At 41.3% G+C, this 25000-nt stretch overlaps 1 protein-coding gene across 1 annotated transcript in view; it reads right to left on the bottom strand.

Moving 5' to 3' along the window:
* bahcc1b (BAH domain and coiled-coil containing 1b) overlaps positions 1 to 2864 on the bottom strand; it is a 102934-nt gene extending 100070 nt beyond the window's left edge. Inside the window, exon 1 of the mRNA XM_041815493.1 lies at positions 2695 to 2864. The gene's annotated coding sequence lies outside the window, so the exon portion shown is untranslated. The remainder of the gene's footprint in view (positions 1 to 2694) is intronic.
* Between the last annotated feature and the right edge of the window lie 22136 nt (positions 2865 to 25000).

Genomic DNA, 25000 nt, shown 5'->3' on the forward strand with positions numbered 1-25000 from the left:
AGAGAACAAGAGTTGGTCATAAACAAGCTGGACCTCGGGGGCTCCCGTACTAAAATATGAAGGTAAGCGAGTGTGCAAGGGGGCATTTTTACGCAAAATATCCCAGCTTTAAAACAGAAGCAGACAGAAAGAACACCACTGGAACCGTGTTTTATGTAAACAGATACTTCTTTTGCTGTACATTACTGTGCATGTTGCACGCTTTGTCGTTGTAGATTTTATTTATTTCCACAATTCAAGAAATACATGGGACATAAAAAGCCAGCAGCCTTGCGCACACAAACACATTCCTGCTTTGGATCAATAGTGTTTGATTTATGGCGTAAATAAATTAAATCTGACTTTACAGATCCCTGTTTTTATTTATCCCCCAAACTCGTTTCACCTTTAATTTCTGCTGTTTTGTTCTTTGCACCTTTTGTCATGATTCTCATTCATGTGGTTGTGTTATTTTTAATGGAAACGGCTAAAAACAGCCATTTCCATCAACTCCTCGCCCCCCTCGCCTCCTGGCAATGGCAAAACACCATGCATCTCTGCTACATTTACAGTATATGTAGGCTACACTGTAATCACAAACACAAATCACATCACCTTTCTGCTCCAGAGCGAAAGAGCGAGGCAATAAACAGTGAAATAGACTCGGAAATCATCGACTTTATATGTATGCCTTATAGCCCAGGTCATTTACTTAAATAGGGCTCCATGTGACGCTCAGATAGGGAGAGAGAGAGGCAAACGCATACATGCACACCTCGGCAGTCCATCTATGAGGCCTTTCGATGCATGGCACGTCCATCTAGCGCTGTGTAGATGCTGATAGCACCTCCCAGGAATCAACGATAAAGGAACAAAGAAAATATCAAATGCTCTGGTGGACCAGGGGGCTTATGAAGTGCAGGAGAATGTAGGACTGCATGAGCTTGGGGATTCAGGTCTCCTTTACGCACACATACTCAAGGACTCCAACTTTCAGGAATTGTATTTGGAGGGGGGATCTCGAAAGTTCAGCAGCTCAGGCAGGGACTGCAAATGTGAGTGTATGCGTGCGTCATGCGTAAAACCACTAAAATATCAAACGTATCCAAATATCCAAAAGCAATCCGTTATTTTTTGCCTTTACGCACGAGTGCATGGTAATAATTTAATTTCTCCAGTGAGTGTGGGGAACACTTTATATTTTTTTATACATGTAGGATTGAAAATAAAGATAAAAGGAGAGAAACAGGCTGCTGCACGCGCACTGGGAAGGCAAAATGGACTCTCTCCTGTCCCCTCGGCTGTGAGAAACAATGGCCCTTCTCTACGGGACATCAATCATGCACCACTCTCGGCTGACATTTGTCTATACATTTTTAAATTTCCAGCCTGTAAACACACGTCCCTCCGTGTTTACATTCCACGTCAACAGAGAGCCACTCAGGCTACATTTAACAACCTGAATCTAAATCCTGTGTTATCTCGCGCCACGCAAACAAAACGACGTGAGCTGATCGTGCGTAACAGTTTGAGAGAAAAATGGTCATTTGTGGATATGCTGTTGTGCGTGCGCGTGTTGAGTGGCCTGCTCCTTTTGCACCCCCCCCCCCCCCCCAAACTGTCACGCACACGCCTCCCTTTACGCACACACACCTTCGCCATCACTCCCCCGCAAAGGGTCAAACTACCTCCACATGAAATCCTCCAACAAAAGTGTCCAATACTGCTCAAAATGACACAACATGAACCGAACACAAAAGGCAGAAAATCCGGAAAGAACAGGGTTTTTTTTTCTTTTTTGTTCTTGAGCAATTGAAGTTTCTATTCAAAAACGCGTTTGGAGCTTTTTGACCTAAAACTATTGAATCTTTAATGTGCACATTTGGACAAAAGGGAATTAAAAGGCATTCATTTTCAAAGTGGCTCGGGCTCAGAGGCCACTTTATTGCCTTCAACAATTTAGCAATAAAGTAAAGTCACAAAGAATAACCAGGACTGTAAATCCGGACGTTCAGAGGCCGGTTAAGCAGGAGAGACAAGCCGAGCTGAGCTGAAGACAGCCCGGCGTCTGCACAGCCGTCATACCGAGAGAAAGAGGGGGGAGACAGAGGGGAGGGAGCACTGCAGTTTGCAATAAAACTGCCTCAGTCTACCTCCCTCTCTAACATACACATAAAAGCCTTAACACACCAGGAAACAAACAAAGAATTATCTATAATTTATAATGCATAAGACTATAGGCAAACGATGAAAAGCAAGAATGGGGAATGCATTAGAAACACACAAGTAATTTGGCTGTGAAGGGAGGTCAAATCAGAAAGTGACACACACACTCACACACACACACACACATCGCCGAACAGCTCGGAGCTTCACACTGGACGAAGCAGTGGGAATAAAGCCTTTAAAAATACCGTAATACTTAGATAAATGCTTCCTTAAAGGGTGAAAAACATTCACCGGATGAAGTTTATCCAAATATGATTGCTTGGTAAGGCAAAGAGCAGTCATGGCAGCCTTATTATACTATTTAATTCTCTTAATGTATGACAGTTAATAAAACTGGGGTATATTGTGAAATAGGTGCACCCCTTCAAAATAAAAGGAAAAATATGGATCAAATTCCCTGCGTGCAGCCGTAACTATAAAAAATCGACATTCAGCACATTTGCGAAAGATTATAAAAACAAAGCTGTAACATCATGTGTTACTTACTGGTGAGTTATATCCATTTCTGGGTGAGTAGTGTAGAATGAAAGAGAAAGTAGAAAAATATTCAAAGTGAAAATCCCCGAGTCGCAAAGGTGAAACATGTGGGATTGATTACATCCTATGCTGCTGCAGACTGAGCCGTGCACTCAGTTGAGGTATGGGAGAGACGCATCGTAGAAGTTCAGGCTTGTAGTGAATCGAGGCTCGTTCATGCAGCCGGAGACTCAGACACGCCGGGAGGAGGAGGTGGAGGATGGAGGGGTGTGTGCGCGAGGGAGGGGTGAACGCGCAGGCCTATTGGTTTGAGAACGACAATACGAAAGCGTGCCCGTGAGGCGCCCTCCCCCTCCACCACCATCGCCACCCCACCCTTCCTACACACACCCTACCTCCTCCACCACCACCACCACCCCCTTCGACGGTAAACACGCGCTCCGATTGGCTGACACCCCGAGCCAATCCGGAAGCAGCCGGAGACGCGGAGGAAAAATCGGCGGGCGTTTGATTTGCAGCCCTTCGGCGCGCTGCGTGCACAAGCAAATGCGAGGAGACAGGCGGCACTGCTCGGCGGAGAGGAGCCGGAGTCGTGCGGAGCTGCCTCCACTTTCTGATCACTGGTGGAGAGCAAACAGCATCTAGTCTATTCTGTGTGATCCCACCGCAGCTCGGTTCAAATGTGCGCAGAGTGAGGCGTTATTTTGCTCAGTGACAGAGATGATGTGATGGTTTTATTGATGCTCCTTTAGGGAAAATTCGCCCCACTGCATGTGTTTTACTAAATAAATCCCCTTTTTTCCAAAATCTGTAAGTCATTTATTGGACCATGCAGGCTCTGTGTGAATGCAAGGCATTTTTGCAGAGTAAGATAAGGGAAGTTTATGGCTTATAAATGTGTTAGGCTTAAAGTTTAGTGTAAATTTGATATAAGATAATAGGTCCACTGGGATACTGGGAGTAAATCTAAAGCAGGGTTTTATAAAATCCAGTGCTCTGCTACATTGGCAAAGCCAGAAAAATGTTTAATAGTGCAGGTTATGCTCTAAATAAAAGAGGGAGTTTATCTTTAAACAGCTAGGAACAAGTGACATAGGTTACTGTAGTGAAAGGGTTATGAATAGGGGATGTTGTGCATTTGTGGGCTCTTTCCAAACATTTATTTTAAGAAAATAAAATATCAGTTAATTCAAGATTTTTAATTTCTTGTCCGTATGTCTGTTTACCTGTCTTTGTGTGTCACACACACAGAAACATTCACACACACGAGCAAATTGAATCACTGCGTAATTTGAAAGCATTACTGTCCCCGGGGTTAGCCTCGCGCACGGTTCACTAATTTAGCCAATTAAAAGTGGAAGGATATGGGCTTGTGTGTTTCCATGTCGAAATATATGAGCTGCTATAGGCTAATATTCCCGTCCAGGTTTGTTTATATGAGGAGGCAAAGGGTTAAAACCAGGGGCTTTGGCTCCGCGAGCCTCCCGATTGGCTGGCACGTTGCCAGAGCGCTGTCAATCACCGAGTGTAAACAAGGCTCTGATTGGCTGCTGGCCAGTCCGCACTGGGCTGCCTGAAAAAAGCAATTACTGCCCCTGCGGTTTCAAGGCGGCCCCGCGCTGAACGATGAAAGGAGATAAGGAGGGGCGGTTTCAAGGCGCCCCCCACGGCGAACCCCGTTGGCCCCAGAGCAAAAGGAGAGTCAAGAGTGACTAAATCAAAGGGAATACGGTAAAAGGGGGGAAATTACACGTTGTATTAAACGCAGAGGCTAGATCCACGGAATGGTGCAATAACAACTTTGTGTTTAGAAAATGGAGGAGAGAAACGGCAACACGAACCGGAAAACAGACACAGCGCTGCTTCGAGGGAGCTCCTTTCACACGGAGAAGAAAAGTTTTTGTCGACAATAGACGGTGAAAAGAGATCTGTTTAGATTCAAATTATGATATTTCATAACCCACATAGTAAAACATCGAAGACACTGACAGCAGGACTCGGCTCTTATTTTCTGATATGCCTAAATGGTGACTCTAACTTTTTACTGCCAACTGTTCAATAATTAAGTGGACATTTCCGCTTTGACGTAGCAGCTGCAACGATGGGTCAACTATGATGGTAAAATAGGTGATTTATTGTGTCAGAAATGCAAAACTAGACGTCATTACATACATATTTCTGTTTTATTTGTTCTACAAATGGAAACAGTAAATGGCTTAAAATATACACAACCAGCAACTTATCAAAAGTCATCAAAATCATATATAGAGGAAATTTAAATATTACAGCAATTAAACAATCAGAAGCAAGGTGTTTCTGACAACGCTGTAGATGTTAGTGGCCTATGATACAGCTCTATACTCCAGCTTTTACAGATTTATACTCAGTTGAAAAGATTGCACAAGTTCCAATCTCGTTGGACGGAGACAAGAGGAGAGACTAAGGGCAGATTAATCAATCTCAGATAGTGTTGATCTAAGGGATGGATTATGTCTAAAAATTCAGAGCACTTGGGATTTTTGTCACGTGCTGACAGATATATATATATATATATATATATATATATATATATATATATATATATATTAGCAGCATTATTTCAGAATGTCGATTACTGTTATTAAGTTTTATATATATGTGTGTGTGTGTTTATATACATACACATATATAAATGTACACACACACACACATATGTATTTACAATCTGAACTAAGGCGCCTTTGAAACGTTGGAAATTGTAATAGCCTCTGATACAGCTGATACATGTACAGTATATATGTAGGCTATTTGTGTGTGTGTGTGTGTGTATTAGTGTAGAAATGCTGCAGCTTTGCACCTGAAAACTTAAAAACGGTTCCCTCGCTGCTTTGCTTTGGTCCAGCCCCTAACAAAACCCACAGTGGACAAAGGAGACTCAGGTTGGTCTGCAGAAACACACAGAGGCTTATGAACAGGAAGCAGGACAGATCCATGCAGTAGATCGACAAATTTATAATCCACACCAAGTTAACACTGAAGAGAGCAGATTCATCACGTTTGATAATCGTTACTCTCTTTCACTCCTTCCACAGCAGCCTGCATTCCTGAACCCTGCAGAGCTCTGCAATGGGCTTCAGCCACCACGTGCCCCCCCCCAACACACACACACACACACACACACGCAGACAGCCATATGAACAAGAACAAATTCACTAAAAATCAGCAGACGCACAAATGTTCAAAATCAATCTTTAAAAAGTCAAAGTGTGCATGAAACAAACCAATAGGTAACTAAATCTTTCTAGCGCTGACTCTGTTTAGATAACTAAACGATTTTAAAACTCAGCCTGGTAGAGAGACGTTAAAATGTGTATGCTTAATCTTTATTTGCATTATGAATCAGATCGAAAAATAATAAATAAATAAATCAGTTTTAGCATGATTATCATGCATCTAAAAATGTAGTCTAAATACTGACCCCACCATGAAATAATAATTACCAACAGTTAACATTTATAATGTAGTTTTCACCAAAACTGTAAAATATTTTTTTAGGATGTTGATGAAATTGTCCACAAAATAACCAATCTTGCATTTTTAGGGTTTTGCGCCAACGATAAATTGGATCAAATTGCCGTCATTTTTAACGATTCCACCTGCTCGGGATACGTTGGACATTGTTCATTAACTGTCACTAAATGTTGATTTAGTGTAAATAGTGCAGCATGAATAAACATATATATCCATACTCCCTCAGTAATGCCTGAATGTCCCCGTTCTCTGCCCAAACAGTGGTGCCCTCAGCACTAATGACAGAGGGACAATAAAGAGTCCTGTTCCGCAGCTCACAAAAGGGCTCCGCCACTTAAAACAGAAATCTGCATTTAATTTATTTAGTGACAAGGAAAAGCCTTTTATAGCCTGATTTTTATTGGTTCTTTTTCACTTAAAAGGTGGGGGCTGGGTGTGTGAGTGTGTGTGCAGAGAGAGAAAGCATAACACACACACCCCTGCCTCCCTTTGGTCCGTGTGCCAGCGCGAGCTCCACTGTACGACGGGGGGGGGGGGGCGCGCGGATAATTAATGCGGATTGACTGATTGCTCTTGAAACAGACCGGTCCTGCGCGAGGATTGTCCTCGAGCAATGAAGCGTTCCTGACTGACACTTTCCACCTTCCCTTCTTCGCTCCCTTCTTCCCTTTCTTTTCTCCCTCCCCCCCCTTTTTCTTCGCTCACACTACACCGGTGCGCGAGACTCTTCCTCCTCTGCCGCGCGAGGACACAGAGCCCGGCCGTTTTTTGTGCTGGGTAGCCAGCCTCTCATCTGCTCTGCAGAGAAGCAACGAGAATGAAGACTTAGATAACCGCTACACATAAATTAAGACGCTCGGCAGTCGTTATTTGCAGTCTTCGGTTTGCTTTTTTTCAACTTCACTTCCGTTGTAAAGTTTTAGAGTTAGCTATGTGTCCTTTAAGACGAACTGTTGGTTCGTGTCAGGGTTGCTTCCCCATGTAGGGAAAATTCTCGTGTTTATCTGCGGATTCATTTGTTACGGATAATGTTTGATTTGAAAACTGTATTTTTTTAAAAGGAGTTTTTGTAGCGTGCTGATGGCTAATTGTGTCATCTGACACCTATAGCCTAAAACAACATGGCTACTTCTATGCAGGGAAAGTAGCATTATTGTTAGTCCAGCCAAAACTGGAGTTTTAAAACGTATGTGAACATGTTGGTCTGGCTGAAATTATTTTATTTTCTCATAGCTGGGCAAATCATTGGTTCCCAACCTGGGGTCCTGGACCCCATGGAGAGCCTAAGATCTCAGGAGAGGTGCTCTGAGGCTGTCAAAACTAAATCTGTACATGTTCACTAAAATAATGATTAAGATACTTAATAGTTTATACAAAGGTTACTTGGTGAGAAGAACATGTGTAGGTCTGTTTTCTATCAATGAAACTATTAAAATAGATGCTTTTGACAGCAGTGTGTCACCTTTTTTTAGGGTCTTTGGGGTTCTGAGCTTTTCTCAGGTGAGTAAAAGTAGTGGGTGCTCCAAGCAAAAAAAAAAAAAAAAAAAGGTGGGGAACCGCTGACCCACAATGATTTTCTCCTCAACCTGACCCAAACTGGACTTAGGTGTTCTGCACAGCTCAGCTGCTTCCACACTAGTTTTTGACCCTGAAGTCAAACAGCACTAATGTTAAGCATAGCAGGAGTCTGCCTTCAGATTTGGCCACAGGGAGATCATGTGCATTGCATATATGCCAAAAGTGAAGCGTATAGGACACAGGCAGAGCAAAGGGTGGCTGACAGGGCTTGAGCCCTAAATGCTTTCTGAAAAGCCTTCAAAACGTGTGTTGCTGTTGAGTGTTATAATCAATAATAATAAAAGAATGGACCCTGCTGATCACGGCATAGAAATATCGTTCTTGTAGATGAATCAATAAAGAATCAAACTCTTTTTATTATTTAAGAGCTTATACACACCCTGTGTTATAAAAGATGCTTTTAACATTTTTCTGAATTTTCATAGTTAAATATGTCTAGAGTCCCCACATTTGTGCCCCACAAGATTAGCGCTAATTATGAACTGAAATTTCTACTGTTTCCATCTTATCGTTGATGTCGGGCCAAAACCTTGTATCTCCATTTTTCATAACTTTATTATATTTTTTAAGTTAGTGATATAGGTCACCCTTCATATCTGTCAGTCAGTTTTAACCAATTTTAAACCATAAAAAGTGTCAAAAGGATGCTGACTATGACCATTCTGTACTGAATTATTTGAAAAGCATAGTAGTTTTTTCAGTCCCTGAAAAGTGGTGGTTTTGGATATACAAGTTTTTAGCCCAATGCCAGCGGGATGCCACTTTAAAAATGAACAGCTGATAGTTCCGGCCATTTGTTTAGGCAGCAGAAGAGAAAATTATTGATCTTTTAGAAGGGTTTTGGGAAGATGAAGACACTTAGAGAACAACAATAATATTCATAATGATGATGTTGGCTGTGAAGGATCCTTATTAAGGGTGGAACTGCATTATGTAGGCCCAAATAATGTGTTGATTTTCAGGCATATTCAATATGAACTTGAGTTAAAATAGCTTGAAAATAGTATGTTTTGACCGTCTTGAGCAAAATAAATTCTAGGAAAGAATGCCTCTGGACCCTCCTAATTTTAGACTAAACCCTGGATGTCCCACACTCCTGGCTTCGCCCCAGTACAGGATATGTTAGAGCTGTAAGATTTGTTATGTCTCTGCCATTTGATAGGCTATATAGCAGCTAATTTATGAGCATTAACAAATGGAAATAGATTTCTGAGTTATCAGTACATTTATGTTGGGTTCACTAGACTTTTATAAGTTCAACTGCACAGTGGAAACTTTCCTCTACCTAAAAACTTATGTTCAAATCCACTCAGAACAACATGTTTAAGTACTTTTCCCAAAGCTACATGGTCTTCATCTACTGTAAATTTTCCCCTATTTCTATCACAAACTTTAATCTTAAACATTTATGCCACCCAAGGTGGTTCAACATCAGTGACAATAAGTGAAAAATGCACCAGAAATTCCTTATCCATCATGTTCACTATACCATCCATTGTATGTTGTAGTTGATCCCCACAGGCAGGACTCTGCTAACTGAGTCAGTAACTTCACTCATGGTGCAAAAGTGTTCAATGTCCCAAGACATTCTGGGAAAACTCTGCACATTAAGGGATTATTAGAGATAATCTGAGTACAGTTGCAAAAAAAAACACTTAAAATCATTGAGTACTGTTAACTTAAAACTCAAAATGTGTTAAATCAACTCAGAAAATGTGAACTACTTTTTCTTTCACCATACCAAACTATGCTCTATTAACAAACTGAACCACCTGTTGGAAATGCAGCTAAACTGTCCACCACCTTTTCATGCTTGTGGCACCCATGCTATAACCTTTTAACATGACTTAACCGTGTACGTAAACATACAGACTGTTTATAAGCACTGGAAACGACCACATGGACATGATCAGTTTTGTCACTGATGGCATCTTTTATTTATATCAATTAGTGGTTCTCAACTGATGGGTCAAGACCAGACGATGGGTCACAGTTGTTCGCCTGAGAAAAAAAGCTGTGGAAAAGTCAATGAAGCTCTTCTTAAACATGTTTGTTACCTCCGCCAAGGAGGTTATGTGATTGGGTGGGTTTGTTTGTTTGTTTGTTTGTTTGTTAGCAACATAACTCAAAAAGTTGTGGATGGATTTTCATGAAATTTTCAGGAAATGTCAGAAATGGCATAAGAAGGAACTGATTAGATTTTGGGACTAATCCGGATCACAGTCTGGATTCAGGAATTTTTTAAGGATTCTGTTCTATTGGGAGATAGGGCTAATGGCGGCGGTCTGCGCTGTTACCACTTTACACCAGGAGATGGCGGATATGAGTAACTTCAATCCCAGCAGCATTTTGGGTGTGTTTCTATTCAAAGTTTTGGAGTTTATAGAGTTTGAAAGACGTACGTCCGGTGGAGGAGACGAGTCAGAGAGTAACAGAGAGAAAGACAGCAAATTGTAGCGAGAATACTCACAATGCTGGGAGGAATAAAGGAATATTCACCCTTCGCCATGACTTCCAGTTGTCCAGTGAGACCATGGGTGAGACTGTCAGTGCATCTGTTGGCACTGGCAGGCAATGCTTCCACCATGACAATCCACCCGTAGCGAAGCCAATGCTTTGCCTCACCGTGTTTCCACCCCACCAGGGAGGGAGTAATCAGTGAATGCCATGGTGGGGGGCACATGGGGACGGATCCAGGAAGTTTTTTTAAAGGATTCTTTACTATTAGGAGATAGGGCTAATGGTGGAGGTCTGCACTCTCCGAGTGCTTTTCTGGTTTTGTTCTGTGTCTTTGTTCTGACAAATGTTTGGTTTTGTCCAAACTGAACTGATTTTCTTCAAATGATTTGGGTCAGTTAAAAAATATTGTGAATAGGGGGTGTAGATGGCCACATTCGCGGGCGCCCCAGTTCAAGTCCGGCCTGCAGCTCCTTTCCTGCATGTCTCTACCCCACTCTCTCATCCCTGTTTCCGATTCTATCAACTGTCATCCTCTCTAAAAAAAGGCATAAAAAGCCCAAAAATATATCTTGATAAACAAGAAATAATATTGGGAAATGGGGTCTGATTTCTCATGACTGGGGTTATGCTGAGTCCTGAGGCCAGACCAGTTAATAAACACTCCTATAAATGAATTTCACTGTTTCATAACCAGATAAAAACTCCTCACAGAAGCTCTAAAAAGGTGTATAAGCCATTTTCCGCACATTAAAAAGTGCATTTAAAGTGGGCGCCGTCCTTTCTTCTGCATCCCTAACATTAATTGAATAAACTTTTGAACGTCTAAGCAGGACCACATGAAAAAAACATAATTCACAGTGAACGGGAAACACATTGGTGGGGCTGTTTTTAAATGAGCTCCAAATGGAGAGCTGTCTCCACAGGAGGCCCTCCATACAGGGGCACAACCGTCCTATTCTCACCAGATATTTCTGATGGCAATTTAATGATGCGAATTTCCAAACAGGGGGGAGAGAGAGACGCCCTGGTTATAAAGGTGGTGCAAGCCCACGAGACAATAGGCCTATATTAGTGTATGAGATGTATGGTGCTGTGTGAAAACAGGACTGTGCGCGCGCGCGCTGGGCGTGCAACAGCAGAGACGCTGGAGCAGTTTTGGGCCAAAACACTGTAAATATGGACCTCAACAAACAACTATGGCACGTCTAACCGCTTAGGAGGAGAAGAAAGAGACATGATGGAGTCAGGAGTCCGACTGGACACGCAAACAACGTGACCTTTTCCTGTGTGAGCGCAGCTTTGTGATCACCCTGACAGATTCTCTGCAGAGGTCACAACATGTAAAAGGGTCGACGTAAAAAATAAAACAATTCTCTCGATTTAAAGGCTTTTAAAAGAAGCTGTTTGAAGGCTGCAGACACCTTTGGATGAAGAGGATGATGATGGTGAAGGAGCACTGAAATGAGTACCTGTCACAGCGCCATATTTCCGGCTGTAACCACCAGCAGGCCTGTTTGGATGACATGAAAGCGCCACCATCTATTTATACGCCATCTACGTGCGCAGGTGGAGGCTTTAATTATCATTACCATTTGGACGTAAACAGCCGTAGCGTGCCGTCCTCGCGCTGCTCGCACCGTGAGCTTTATGTGTGGTTTATATTCAGGCAGGGAGGAGGATGTGATGTTAACAACCAGCGAGCTGAGCAGCACGTGAAATGTTGATATTATACACGCAAATAATGGGATTAGGTGTATCGTGTGCCTGGTGTGTGACGACGTTTTGTGTCGCCCAAAATGTCCACGTCTGCCAGAATGCGTGGCTCCATAACACACATACACACACAGAGGGAAATAAAAAGGCAGCATGTTGAGTTTTCTGATCTTTTCAAGCAGCAAACATCGCATTACGTTGTGAAATTAGAAATCTATTTTAAAAACAGTGACAACAGTGTAGTTCTTGGTTTCTCCACTGCGGTCCTGGGGGTCAAAAGGTCAGCTGACCCTCTCTGACTCGACTCTAGAAATTCAAGAAGAACTTGTTCTTTACAAAAACAGTCTCATTTGGTGACAAAGCTTGTTGTGTGACTCATAACTTTAACTGTAGACTAACCAATAGCGTGCGTAAAAGACGCACCAGGAACAAAACAAGTTGGAAAAGGTCTTTATAAAGACATTTTTAAACGGTAACAGTCCTTTCCCCTTTAAAGCTGGTTCAGTTTACTGGTAGACGTTTTTTCCTCCAAAAGGGTGGTCAACAATCATTTTATCTGGATTCACGTGTGCGTCTGGAAGAAACCAACAATAGTTCCAGTTTTAGTTGAGACTAAGTATCAGACACATAAGTGTGAGCTGCTGCAGGAGGCACAAGGTTGATATAAAACTTAAACTATCTGCATACTTTTATACCCTGCTAAAAGAAACTGTCAGCAAAATTAATTAGCATTTTCTGGGTTAATGTAAAACTTCCAACATTTGAGACTGTAACTTCACAGTATTTCTAAGAAACTACTTCAACTGTCATGGAGCTGAAGTTCTGTTCTGCATTTCATTCATTCACTAGCAAAATTCTGCAAACCTTTACTGTACTGGATGTAACCTTAATATTTTACCTCACAATGTACCGTGATTAAACTTTAACGAATGCAGTTTTGCCTTCGCTACTTGGGAGAATAATAGCAGCTCCATACTGTGAGACATTCAACCAAGACTTCCTATAACTTTCTAAATCAAATACGTCACTTCTGTCTTTTGTGGCCTCTTCTCAAACTTCGCCAAAAAATAGGGAAAAAAGTGGCCGTGCGTAATCTCTCACCAGCGTGTATAAGGCCATGGTGCTGTCATTAATGTACGTGTTTGGGCGCTTGAGAGAGATCAGCAGCAACCGAGTATCCTCATCCAGTGTCACCGTGTAACTTAATATAACACAAGAAAGCCTGACACACTGTAACACCCAACAGTAGATCCAGTCAACTGAAGGGAGCTACGCTTTACATGCTTCAATCACCGCGTGTGGATGTGCTGTGTGTATGTAAATGTGCGTGAGTGCGCGCTGCTAAATTGGCACAAGTCTCCAGGAAAGGCCCGATACATAAACAATTATTTATTTTTATAAATCAAATGTATTATTGTATCAGTTTTATCGTGAGGTATTTGGAATTTTACGCAAAAACACTAAGATTAATTCTAAGTGAATATTTTGGATTAAATATAAACAGCTTTACGCATTTAAAGTTTCTGGAAGCGTAAAAGCGATTACGCAAACTTTTTACTAGTTGTCCTTGGATATCAAAACTATCCTTCATGTGCGCTATCAACCCTTTCTGGAGATCTATTTGAAATATAAATCATAATAAACCGCTCTAATTTTCCATGGCACACACTGGATCAAATTTACGCACCTAAACAAATAATTCATCTTATTCCAAAGTAGCCAAAAAGTGACAATTTAAAAGTGTCATAGCTCTTAAAAATGTTGCAAACGCACTGATTTAAGTCCTTGGTGGATAAATAAAAGTAATCGTAAATAAATATAGCAAAATCCAGCACCTACCTACAACACAAACGTGTCCATCAGCACAAAATTGCAATCAAGGATTTAACGGACAGAATAAAAAAAAAAAAAAAAATTCCTTCCTCCTTCAACAAACTCGTCAACTCAGGAGGTAAAAAATCCCTCTTCTACACGCTGTATCCGGACCTTTCACATGTAAAGACTTAAATAGCTCTCCGCTTCCTCACACGTTAGCTCTCTGCTGGATTTATCCACTGAGGGGGTTTTCCCGACTCCAAGCTCCGGATCCTGTAGATGCGAGTCTCCATGAGGCTGTATAACTGCAAATTTATGTCTGGATGACGCGTCTCTTCTCCCTCTCTCCCTCTACGTCTCTCTCTTTCTCTCTCTCCCACAATGCAGCTGACAGTAAACTGGAAATTGATGCAGAAATTCTCCTTCTCTCTCTCTCTCTCCCTCTCTTTACTCTCCCCCTCTTTCAAAGTCAGAAGTAGAAGGGAGCTTTCTTGTATTTTCATTTTCCCCCCTCAATCAGGGGAGGGGGCAAAGGGACATCACCAAGCAAGCTACACACACACTTACACACACACACACACCCACTCCAATCACCAACAACAAACAAACCTGAAAGTTGGATTTTTACGCACAAAGACGCACGCAGGTACGCAGCTCTTTCTGCACAGTTTTGTTTTATTTTATTTTTGCATATGTGATTGTGCTGAACTGAATCCATGCATGGAGGAGGAAGAAGAGGAGGGTAAGAAGAGGCCTAAATCATTACTTTCACGTGCATCTTTTCTGATGATAACGTTTGCGACAAACTGCCAATCCTTTTTGGAGGAGATTCTGGGAAATCATTCTTGTTTCTGAATACTGTAACCATGCTGTGGTGGAAATAGAAACTAAAAAACCAACATTTTTTAAATTTTGCTTAAATAATAAGAAAGCAGCCAGCGTGTTCTCTCCACAATCCAACCAGTTTGGTTTATAGTTGTGGTTTTTGCGCCATAATAACCACCCGGACAGCAGTTTACCCACCTTTGAAAATTTCACCAGTAGCAGCATTTATGCCTGCTATGTTTGGCTGCTCTAGCGAGTTTCTGGGGTGTTTTGTTCTGTGGAAGACCGGCCAGCCGACACACGGGTTCAATTGTAAGAGAGCACCATAAAGATTTAGCACAGGCGTTAAAGAGTCCACAGCTTTTTTTCTGCGCGTTCTGCCCCGCAGCCTCTGATCAAGTCCAAACGATCCGGACAAGTTTGTGCGTAAAAGTGAATTTATCTCCCGTTCTCGCTCCGCGGTGAGAGGAGCTTGGCGTGCTTCGATCTGAAATAAAAGACGTCAGAGAAGTTAAAACACACAAACGCACCTTTCATTCGCGTTCTACTGAAGGTGCGTAAAAGATGGAGCCGCAGGACGACGCTGGAAGTTTGGAAATAATTACGAAAACGCGCCGGAGTCTTCTTCCCTCCTTCCTTCTCAAGCCTCGGCTTTCTCCTCTCCTCTCCCCCCTTTCAGCCCCCACTGGCTGCCCCCGTGGGTCACCGCTTCAGGAGCACCACGTCACCACGTTAACCCCTGCATCGCCGCGTCCAGGCGCTGGAGCGGGGGGGGGGCAGGAGCCCTGTGGGGTTCAGATGAGGAGGAGGGGCAGAAGGGGGGATTCCCAAATGGGGGTGCAGGGACCTCAGGGCGCCCCTTAGAGGCGGGTCCAGGGGGTCTGGGGGAAAATGAGGAACAGGTTTCTGTCAATTTATTTCAATTCAGTGGAAATGCAGCCGGCTGCAGCTTCTATTAGAGTAACTGCTGTAATTAGTCTGCTGGGGTTTTAGTCATTCTTAAAGCTTCTACAAAAACAAGATATTTCAAACAGTCGTTTTAAATCTTAATGAAATTAGGAACAAAACATGCAAAAAGTCCAAACTCCACATTTGTTTCATTTGAATTAATAAAAATGTTGAATTAATTTATTTGTCATAACATGAAAATTCCCATCAGCCCTCCAGATGTTGTCAATGATTCATTCCCCTGATTTAATTTTTAAACAAAACACCATGTGAATTATTTTTCTTTCAGCTCCCAAAATCTTTCCCTGGATCTGTTATTTATATTTAGAGGGTCAGCGGACATTTCCATCTAACAACAAGAATTATGCTTTAGCAGCCCCAGCAGACAAATCCACTTAAACAAACTCACAAAGTTCAAACTGAGTGATTCTGCTCGGGCTTTCCCCCTCAAACCAGCGCTGCCCCTCATCGCCCTGTTGAAAAATAGAAACTGTTCTCAAGAACCAAAAGCAACAATACACACATAAATCCTTCCATTTTGGTTTTGGCTTTGCCTTTGAAAGGATTTATGGGAAGGGGAAGTGGGACGGTCACAGCAGACCGCGCCCACTCAGGAACGTGACCTTTATTTGTCTCTCAAATGGCCTTTACTGATGCATTGTGGGTTTTGCAGTTAGTCAGACCCTAAATTACATTGTCAGTCATGCCTGTCTGGGACATAATTTCATGTTATTGCAATAAATATGACTGAGACTATTAACACATGATATTCTCTGCATATCACAGCGGCTCTCACTGACATTCAGACACATCTACATGCACCTTTAACAATGTTTGGGCTGAATAACACTTGTCAGATCAACCTATTTCAGATATTACCATGGCATCACAAATACAAAAACTAATAATTTTCCAATGAATCTTAAGATTTTTTTTTTTAAACCCTTTATTAATGATCATTTTCTGTTTGAACTGTATAATGTCTAGCAGCAGCAGGAAACCAAAAGCTCCTGTTGATTTTGTTGCCCATGTTAGAAAAAACTGATCTTCTTTTGGCTACATTTTTCCAAATTAACTTAAACATTGTCAATATCACTAGCCTTGGCTCAAAACCTCTTATCTCCATATTTCTTAATTTTCATACATCTGTGCTAGTGGTCATCTGTTACATTTTTTCAGCTGTTTTTAAACATTTTAAACCAATGAAAAGTGTTTAAAAGATGCAAGTATAAGCATTCAGTGTTAAAATCAACTGAATAACTGGTCAACTTTTTTTTTTCATTCCCTGATAAAGTAGGATTATGGAGATAGGAGGTTTTCCCTAGTGCCAGTGATATATAAAATGGTTATTTCTGTGTCATTTTTCTTGAGACTGTACTTCAGGATGATCCAAAGGTGTTTCTGCACTTTATTAGCTTTAAATAAAAAGATATACATATTTTTAAAGTTACTATATGCTTTGATTTTGGAGTTTGTGTGCATCTTTGGAAATCTCTTAGCTTAATTCATATTGTTATTTGTCTTTAACAAAAAAAAAAAAAAAAAAAAAAAACCTCTGGTTACTTTGGTACTTTACTATTTCCCTTTTATCAAACAAAATCAAAAACAATCAAATTTAATCACATTTAGTTTGATTTAATTTAGTTTTATTCTTTTAAATCAAGCAAAAGTGCAATGAGAGTGCTACATGTAAGACAAGAAACAGTAGAAGGTTAAATAAACTGAGTCATGTTAACTTAAAAATCCAAAACAGCTCTTTGAGCTCTATTTTTCTGAGTTGATTGAAGACATTTTTAGTTTTAAGTAAGCAGCTCTCAATCATTCTAAGAATGTTTTTTTCATTGTACTCAAATTATTTGACAGTCATCCATTAATCTGCAGAGTTTTCCCACAATGCCTTTGGGCATTAGACACTTTGCACCATGAGTGAAGTTGCTCTCTCAGTTAGAAGGGATTAACTAAAAGAAACAATCTCTTGGTGGCAGCAGTGTAGCCAGGGATTCCTGGGCCCCCAGAAAAAACATCACACAGGGTCCTCCTCAAATGGCAAGCCAGGCATCAAACCTTGTGTAATCTTTACAAATATCTATGCATTTAAAAGTATTTTTGAGCCAGAATTTCCCCATTTATGAGCAACATTTTTATTCTGATATAAATTAAATTTACTTGCATTATTTCACAGCACTGGACTACACCATCTAGACATTTTCTAAAGGTGGACCAGCCCCTCCAGTACTGTATTTATTCTATGTGATACAAATTTCAGTCTGTTGACTGATTCATTCAGTCACTTTTGATTCAATGATGACACTAATTACTAAGACAAAACAAATAAAAACACACTTTATAGTGCAGGCCCTCCCTACTGTTGGCCCCGGGTAATCAGTACCCTTTTGCCCCCTGTGCTACGCCCATGATTAGTGGTATACTGAGTCTGATGAAGGAGGACTTCTGGTTCTGGTCTGCATTTTCAGTTATTGTCACTTATGGTCCTGTAGGTCGGCCCAGCTTGGGTAACATACATGTTAAAGACTAAGGTATGTCATTTATGAAAAATATTTTGATATGTAAACGTTTGATTTAAACTGAATTTTTAGGTCTAGGAAAGGTTCTTACAGAACAGTTTCACTTATAAAAGTCAAGTTAAATGTACGAGTAATCATTACTCAAAAAAATCTGTTTCCACTGCTTAAAAACTTTGACGTAATCATTTTCAACAAAAAGCAGTGCTTTCTGAGGAAAAAACACAGAAAAATAAACATCCTGCCACGTATTGATCAGTTTCACCATGTTGATTTTGAACATGTTAGTTTTTTGCAGCCTGCTGCACTGCAAAACCTGAAAAGTTAAAAATACTCAAAATATTTGTCATAACTGATTATATGAAAGTTTTAAGTAGTGGAAATGGATTTTTGTGTATGACTCAAGTAAAAAATATTTCATTTCAGTTTAAGAATAGTTTCTAAATATTCTTTTAACTTTTAGGTTTGATCAACTCTGATGTATTTCTTACAGTTTTTAATATACTAAGTTCCACACTCTAGATAAAATGGATCAGATGATTCTCTTTATATTTAAACCCGGTCTGAAAGGTGCACTTTGACCCAGAATGTGGTCTCCTTCTGTATTCAGTGCATCAGCCTTGCTACAGTGAAGTTGGTTCCCACAAGCAGGACTTGTCTAACCGAGAGAGTAACTTCACTCATGGTGCAAAGTGTCTAATACCCAAAGGTATTGTGGGAAAACTATTCAGGTTAAGGGATAAATAATTTGAGTTCAATGAGAAAAAACTCCTTTAGGGATTGAGCAATATTTATTTAAAACTAAAAATGTGTACTAAAAAATAGGAAAATAGAGCTGAAATACCTTTTTTGGATTTTGAAGTTATTACAGATAATTTTGACAGCTACCCAACTACAGCAACATTTTAAGGCCATTGTTTTTAAAAACAAAGAAGACTAAAGCTTTATGCTAAAACTCATTTGATTTGGTCACAGAGGGACATCAGTATTAAAAATATCTCACAGGGGCTCTAAAACACTTTAACAAAGTTAAATCTGTACTCTATACCTTACATCACAGCGTCAGTCTGTAAAACTGTGATTTTTTTTAGCTATCCTTCTGGAAACCCTCTGGTTTACTTTCTGTCGTAGCTCTAACACCCCTGGTCCTCGTCTTTCAACTGAAGCCTCGCCTGCACACAAACTCGGCCTTCCACGGACCAGTTAAAGACATGCCATCCACGCACTCACTCATCCATCTACTTCAGACTCGATGAAGGACGGTTCTGCTGCATTCAGACCGTCGCCTGCAGCCTGAAACATGACCCTCCTCTCCCCTCATTAGAAGTGTCCCAAACAAGGCCGGGTACTGGCTAAAATCCTCTCTCCTCCCCTCTCTACTTGTGTTGACTAAACACACCTTGATGAGATACTATCAGAGGTGTCAGGTGCTTTAGATTCCTTAGAACTGAGTGGATTAGAAACATACAGCACCTGTTGGAACACAGTTGTGTCTCTGTGCCCTGTTTCCAGGGAATTTCTGGGCCTCATAAAAAGATTTGGCAACTCAACCACAGCCTCGATCAGTCCTAATGAATGACAACGATATGAAATCAAAGTTGTTAAAATTTGACTCGTTCAGTAGTTTTTGTCTAAATGGACAGCTATGCTGGCAATAAACATCACCAAAACATGTTCTGCCTGAAAATGTTGGTGATTCAAACCAATAAATTACCAATATTACATCTGTTAAATCATATTGTGTTATAGCACTGTAAGACTGCGAGAGAGCATGTAGCAATAAGAGTACCTAGGCACAGAACACTTTCCTGACCCTGGCATGAAAGGACAAGGTGGGCCAAAGCACAGCACAAATACAAATAAAGGAGCACCAGCACAGGAATGTTTGCAGTGTTTACAAATTAAAATATCTCTAATACACATTTGTGCCATCTTTTATTAACTATTTGTAATTAAAGCAAAGGAGAAGGTTAATATGATGGGATTTAATTTAATTTAGACACATTTAACAATCTTCACAGCAAAGAGTAATATCGTTAGAAAGATGCTAACAATATTACTGTTTAGCATCATTATATAATTTATAATATAAATAGTATATGTTCAAAGCATATGTGAGATATTTTGCTAACAGTTTTACTCTTTAAAAGACACAGCTCTACTACGACCTCTCATCCTAATGGAGCCCAGTCCTGTCCATATTTCTGTCTAGTTTCTGTCATGTTGGGTCATGACGAATGTGGGAGGTTTTCGCGTTGTGTAAAAAGCTTCTTCCCCTGAGTGAGCAACAAACAGCTGCTCTCCAGATTAAGAAACACACTCTCTTTCTTCCTGCGTAAGGTAAATTTTGCCACATATGCAGACAAGTGTGTGCCGGGGTTAATCTCCCGACCTATTTAACCAGCCATTATTACCAAATTGTGAAACTAATATCAAATGATTTTGTGACACTCTGGTGAGGGAAAAATCTCCACAGTGGACCCGTCTCCTCACTAGACTCTGTGTTAACGCACTGATCCCAGGCCAGGTGAAATAAACCGTGTGTAAGATCAGATATCTTATAAACTGGTTGCCATTTTACAGCCTTGAACAACAGTCATAATGTAAACTTACAGTATGGTGGGTAATCAAGACTTATAAATTCATCAGTGGATTCTCAGTGTGATGACGTTGGCATGTGGCGTATCCGTGCTCAGGCCTGGATGTGTCGAGCAGTGTGAGTGCAGGCCAAAGGGGGGGACGGGGGAGGAGGGTCAAATGGCTTTGGCACATACGGATTGCCTAGTGTGAGTGTGCCCTTGAGGGAGGAATCACTTCATCCATCCATCACACCTCTACAATGTTCACAGTGAAGGTGCTTTGAAACTGTTAATAAGTCAATGTGCATTTGTTGACACGGGACAGTAATATTACAGTGCCTACCATCCACAGCCTGCTGTTTACTGTCTGAATGAATGCTACTCACCCATCCTACAGCAACACAGTCAGCTCTGTGCTGTACTTGCTTGCTTGGTTGGTCATTATTTTCTCTTTTCTCGGCTTTATCAGTGACCTCGTCCTCTATGTTTTCAGACTGGGTGTATGTTTGCTGCATGAGTTTCATCGCATAGTCTGACATAGTGCCATTTGACTCAAAAAATCATGTAGTCTGAGCCGGCCTTTAGTGAGCTGGGAAAACTTGGGGGAAAAAGTATTCTCTACGTTTTGTGATGTCAAGTTCAGCTTCTTAGATTTCTCTGTAGTATCATTTCCTGTTTAATTTTTATGTTACTTACCTTTGCTCTCATATCAGGTCCTCTACTTCCTGTCCTCATGTGTTCCCTGATTGTTTCCACCTGTGACAAATTGTCTCGCTGTCACCTGAGTATTTAGTCTGTCTATCCCTCCTTCCATGCCTGTTTGTCCTTGTCCCTAGTGTCAAGTGTACCAGCTTTTGTTGCTGGTGAAAGATTATTTTTTAACCTAGCCGTGTGTGTGTGTTTGTTTTTTTTTTACTTGCCTGTGTGTTTCCATGATTGAATTTGTTTGCCTGAACTTTTAAAAGAGTAATGACTATCATCCGTCATCATGTGTTTTTTTGTGGAGTGCTTGTGACTCCAGTCACCTGTGGTTTTGAGGTCATCAAACGTTTATCCACAGAAATGCTAAACTGGGCTTTTACTTTGAAGAGCACAAATTGCAAGTGTACCCATGCCAAATTACAGAAATGCTAGTGTGCTTCTTGTCTGATAAGCTGCTAGGTTTAGCGTTTTCATTAGACTTCAAGAAAAAAGTTAAACTATAGCATGCTATATTTTTGCCCTCTCAAATTTTCTGAATTCAATAATCCTCTAGGGGCCAGATAGGAAGCTGTGGGGGGCCTGATGTGGTCCCCGGGCCTCCAGTTGATTATCACTGCTGTAGATTATTAAAGGGGACATATTTTACCCTCTTAAGAAAAGTTTATACTGGTCTCAGAGGTCCCCAAAACAGTCTTTTGCAGAATAAACACTAAACACTACTGGACTTGTATGTCTGAAAACCCCTCTGTTTCAGCCCTGCTTTGAAAGAGCTGCTTCTGTGTCTATGGCTTTAAATGTCACTGAGCTGTCTGACTCCGCCCCTGACCACGCCCCTCTCCAGCAATGGATGTACCTTAGTGGATGTGGCTCTCTTGATCCTCTTAGCCTCAGGAGGGCAGAACTTTCTTCCACTTTTCTGTGTGGACTAGTGCTGTGAAGCCATCATGGCCTGTTTCTAGAGTTACATAGTGCTTAAATTGGATGGATGCTACTTTCCTTATTATAAGCTATTGTAAAATCAGATCAGCTTTGAAACAACTATAACAAGGTAGAGAAGTTACATGTTGCTGTCTCCTTCCTCTCCCAACAACAACACCTATGCTTGCTGCTTCCTCAGAACAGCCTTCTTTTTCTTTTGAAGAGCAGAAACATCAAATAATCTGATTTTCTAAGTAGTGTGTGATTATGCAGTAAACACATTTACACAGGAAACATCTGTAAGAGTCATTACAAAACCCAACAGCTGCAGAAAAAGACAATACTCATCCTGTGGAACATTTGGCGTTTGTGTTTCAGACAAGCTTTTTAAGCCTAGCACGTATGGCGGTTATTGATAAACGTGGACAAATGTTGGAGATTTACTCTCCTGGATGCGATGCTTCTCATTTGCTGCAGTGTAATACAGTTGTTCAGGGGTGTGTGTGGACCCCTGATATGTGTGTGACACAGCTGCACTAGGTTAAGAATCACACGTTAAACCTGTTTCTGGTTCCAATTTGTGTATCAGCTCCTCTTTTGGGCAAATGGAAAACACTTCAAGGTGCCACCGGACTTGAAGACGGTGCCGCTTTTCAGCAGTTTGCGTGGTCTTGTGACTTTTGGAGAATGGACGTTGTTTGCCCCGGAGGCTGCACACACACATTAAGAAGCCTGCATGGAAACACGCACACACATGTTTATAGAGGCCCAGTGACCTCGTAGGTGAACATAGCTGCATAACTGAGACAGCCACAAAGGGGTGAGCTCAGAGAGCAAAGCATGCTGGGATATGGCACTAAATTCTTTCATCTCCGCTGTCATACTGTAATGCATATCAGTCATAAAAGGGTGTTACATCAGTGGACACACAGTGGTTTCTTTATCTTGAATCTGCCATGTAGGTCTTCATCCGTCTGTGAGTATGTGCATGTTTTACGAAGCAGCATTAAACCACCAGCGTACTGAAGCCCCAAACAGAGACATCTCTTAAAAGTCGTGCCCCTCCACGCCACCGTGCATCCATCCTCTCCTCTCTTAGCCTCTTTTTATTGCAGCTGCTAATTCTGAAGCCAGAGCTAAAACAAAGCTAGCTTTGTGACCCCCCTCGCTCCCCTCCTTGCTGTCTGCTGACGTGTTTGCTTGTTCTCCATGTCACCCCCCCAGCTCTTGTTCCCCGTCCAATCTTTCATTAAAAACTTCTTTTCTTCCTTTTATAATTTTGCCTCTCTCCTTCCACATCTGCAGCGGCATCACGCGGCCCTGGCATGGATGACCGAGGAGTCATGTGATCTCCTCATCGAGAAGAAAAGGGAAGTGTGTATGGGAGAAGTTTTTAGGCCTCATTCTAAGGTCAAACATCAAGTCTGCACTGATACAATCACACCACTAAACTTTTACACTCCTTTTTTCTTTATATGCTTCCTTTCTTTCCAGAGCATTCAGTCTGACCCAAATGTCTCACTTCAAAACACAAGCCTAAACATCAGCCGTGTATCAGGCGCTTCACCAGATGGAGGCCTGGAGCAAGAGGCTGACTGTCTGAGCTGGACGGTTCTCGCATTTACTCTAAAGATAGAGCTAAACTGTGAGGTTCAGGGAGTAAAATCCCCATCTATTTTCTCCATAGTGGATTTAAATATTAGCCAGATTTTCAGAAGCATCCAAGTTAAACTTACCACGAGCTACCTAGGTGGGAAACAATGAGATAAGCTCCTATAGGAGATGGGTTCTTAAAATATCAACCTCCTTTAAGAATAACATGGTTTATTTGCAATCTCCACAAAAAGTAGAAGACTTCATTACCTGCAATCCTAAAGTGAGACATTTCTCATTGGTGGGGTACCAGTAAAAATGTCTTCCAGTTTAGAATTTAAACACTATAATAAAGTTGAGTGACAAAAGTGGAACATATGTGGTCTTAAAGCTTGGAAAACAATGCTTAACAATGTATAAACTGAATTGCAATGGATTGTGAGATATGTAGTTTCCTCATCCTTGTAAAGAAATATTTACCTTTGCCTTTATTATTGAATGGTGTTTTTACACCAAATTAAAGGTTTTATAGCTGCTTAGCTTGGTTCATGCATTAAAAGTGCTGTAATATGCAAAATGTCCATTGGGCATTTGAATGGAAATTTTACTTCCAGAACCAGAGCCCCTGAAAAAGTGGGCACACACTTTTGAGCTCTGTGTCTAAAAGAAAGGTGTCACACTGTGTAAGGTTGCACCACTAGGCCCACACTAGTCCCAGTCAGCCCGCACCATGCTGAAGCATAGTTGTCCCCCTCCCCAGTCTACTGCTGGCCTGCACTCACATTGCTCTAGGCCCAAACAGGCCTGAGCAAGGTAACCTCCTGTGCATACATCCTCATATCAATATTACACACGCATGGCTTTGTTAATATGAAGCACAGTCTCTGATACCTGTTTTATACAATTCAAACTGTTTAGGAGTTTAAGGCATGTTTGGGCCAAAAATTGAAAATAAGTTGAGGCGTAGAGGTGGCCAGTACGCTGTCTGAGGGCGCCATCAGACGGGACAGTCGACACAACCTCAGTCGTGCTCTGGATTATATTACCATTGGCATGGGAAAGTAATCTGTTGAAAGAATTACAAAGTCTTTAGGGCAGAGTGAGGGATGAATGTGGTGACTAACACAGCCAAGGTCATCGTATGGCCGGGTA

Source organism: Cheilinus undulatus, linkage group 20 (assembly GCF_018320785.1).
Source record: "Cheilinus undulatus linkage group 20, ASM1832078v1, whole genome shotgun sequence".
In the NCBI taxonomy this organism is placed as follows: domain Eukaryota; kingdom Metazoa; phylum Chordata; class Actinopteri; order Labriformes; family Labridae; genus Cheilinus; species Cheilinus undulatus.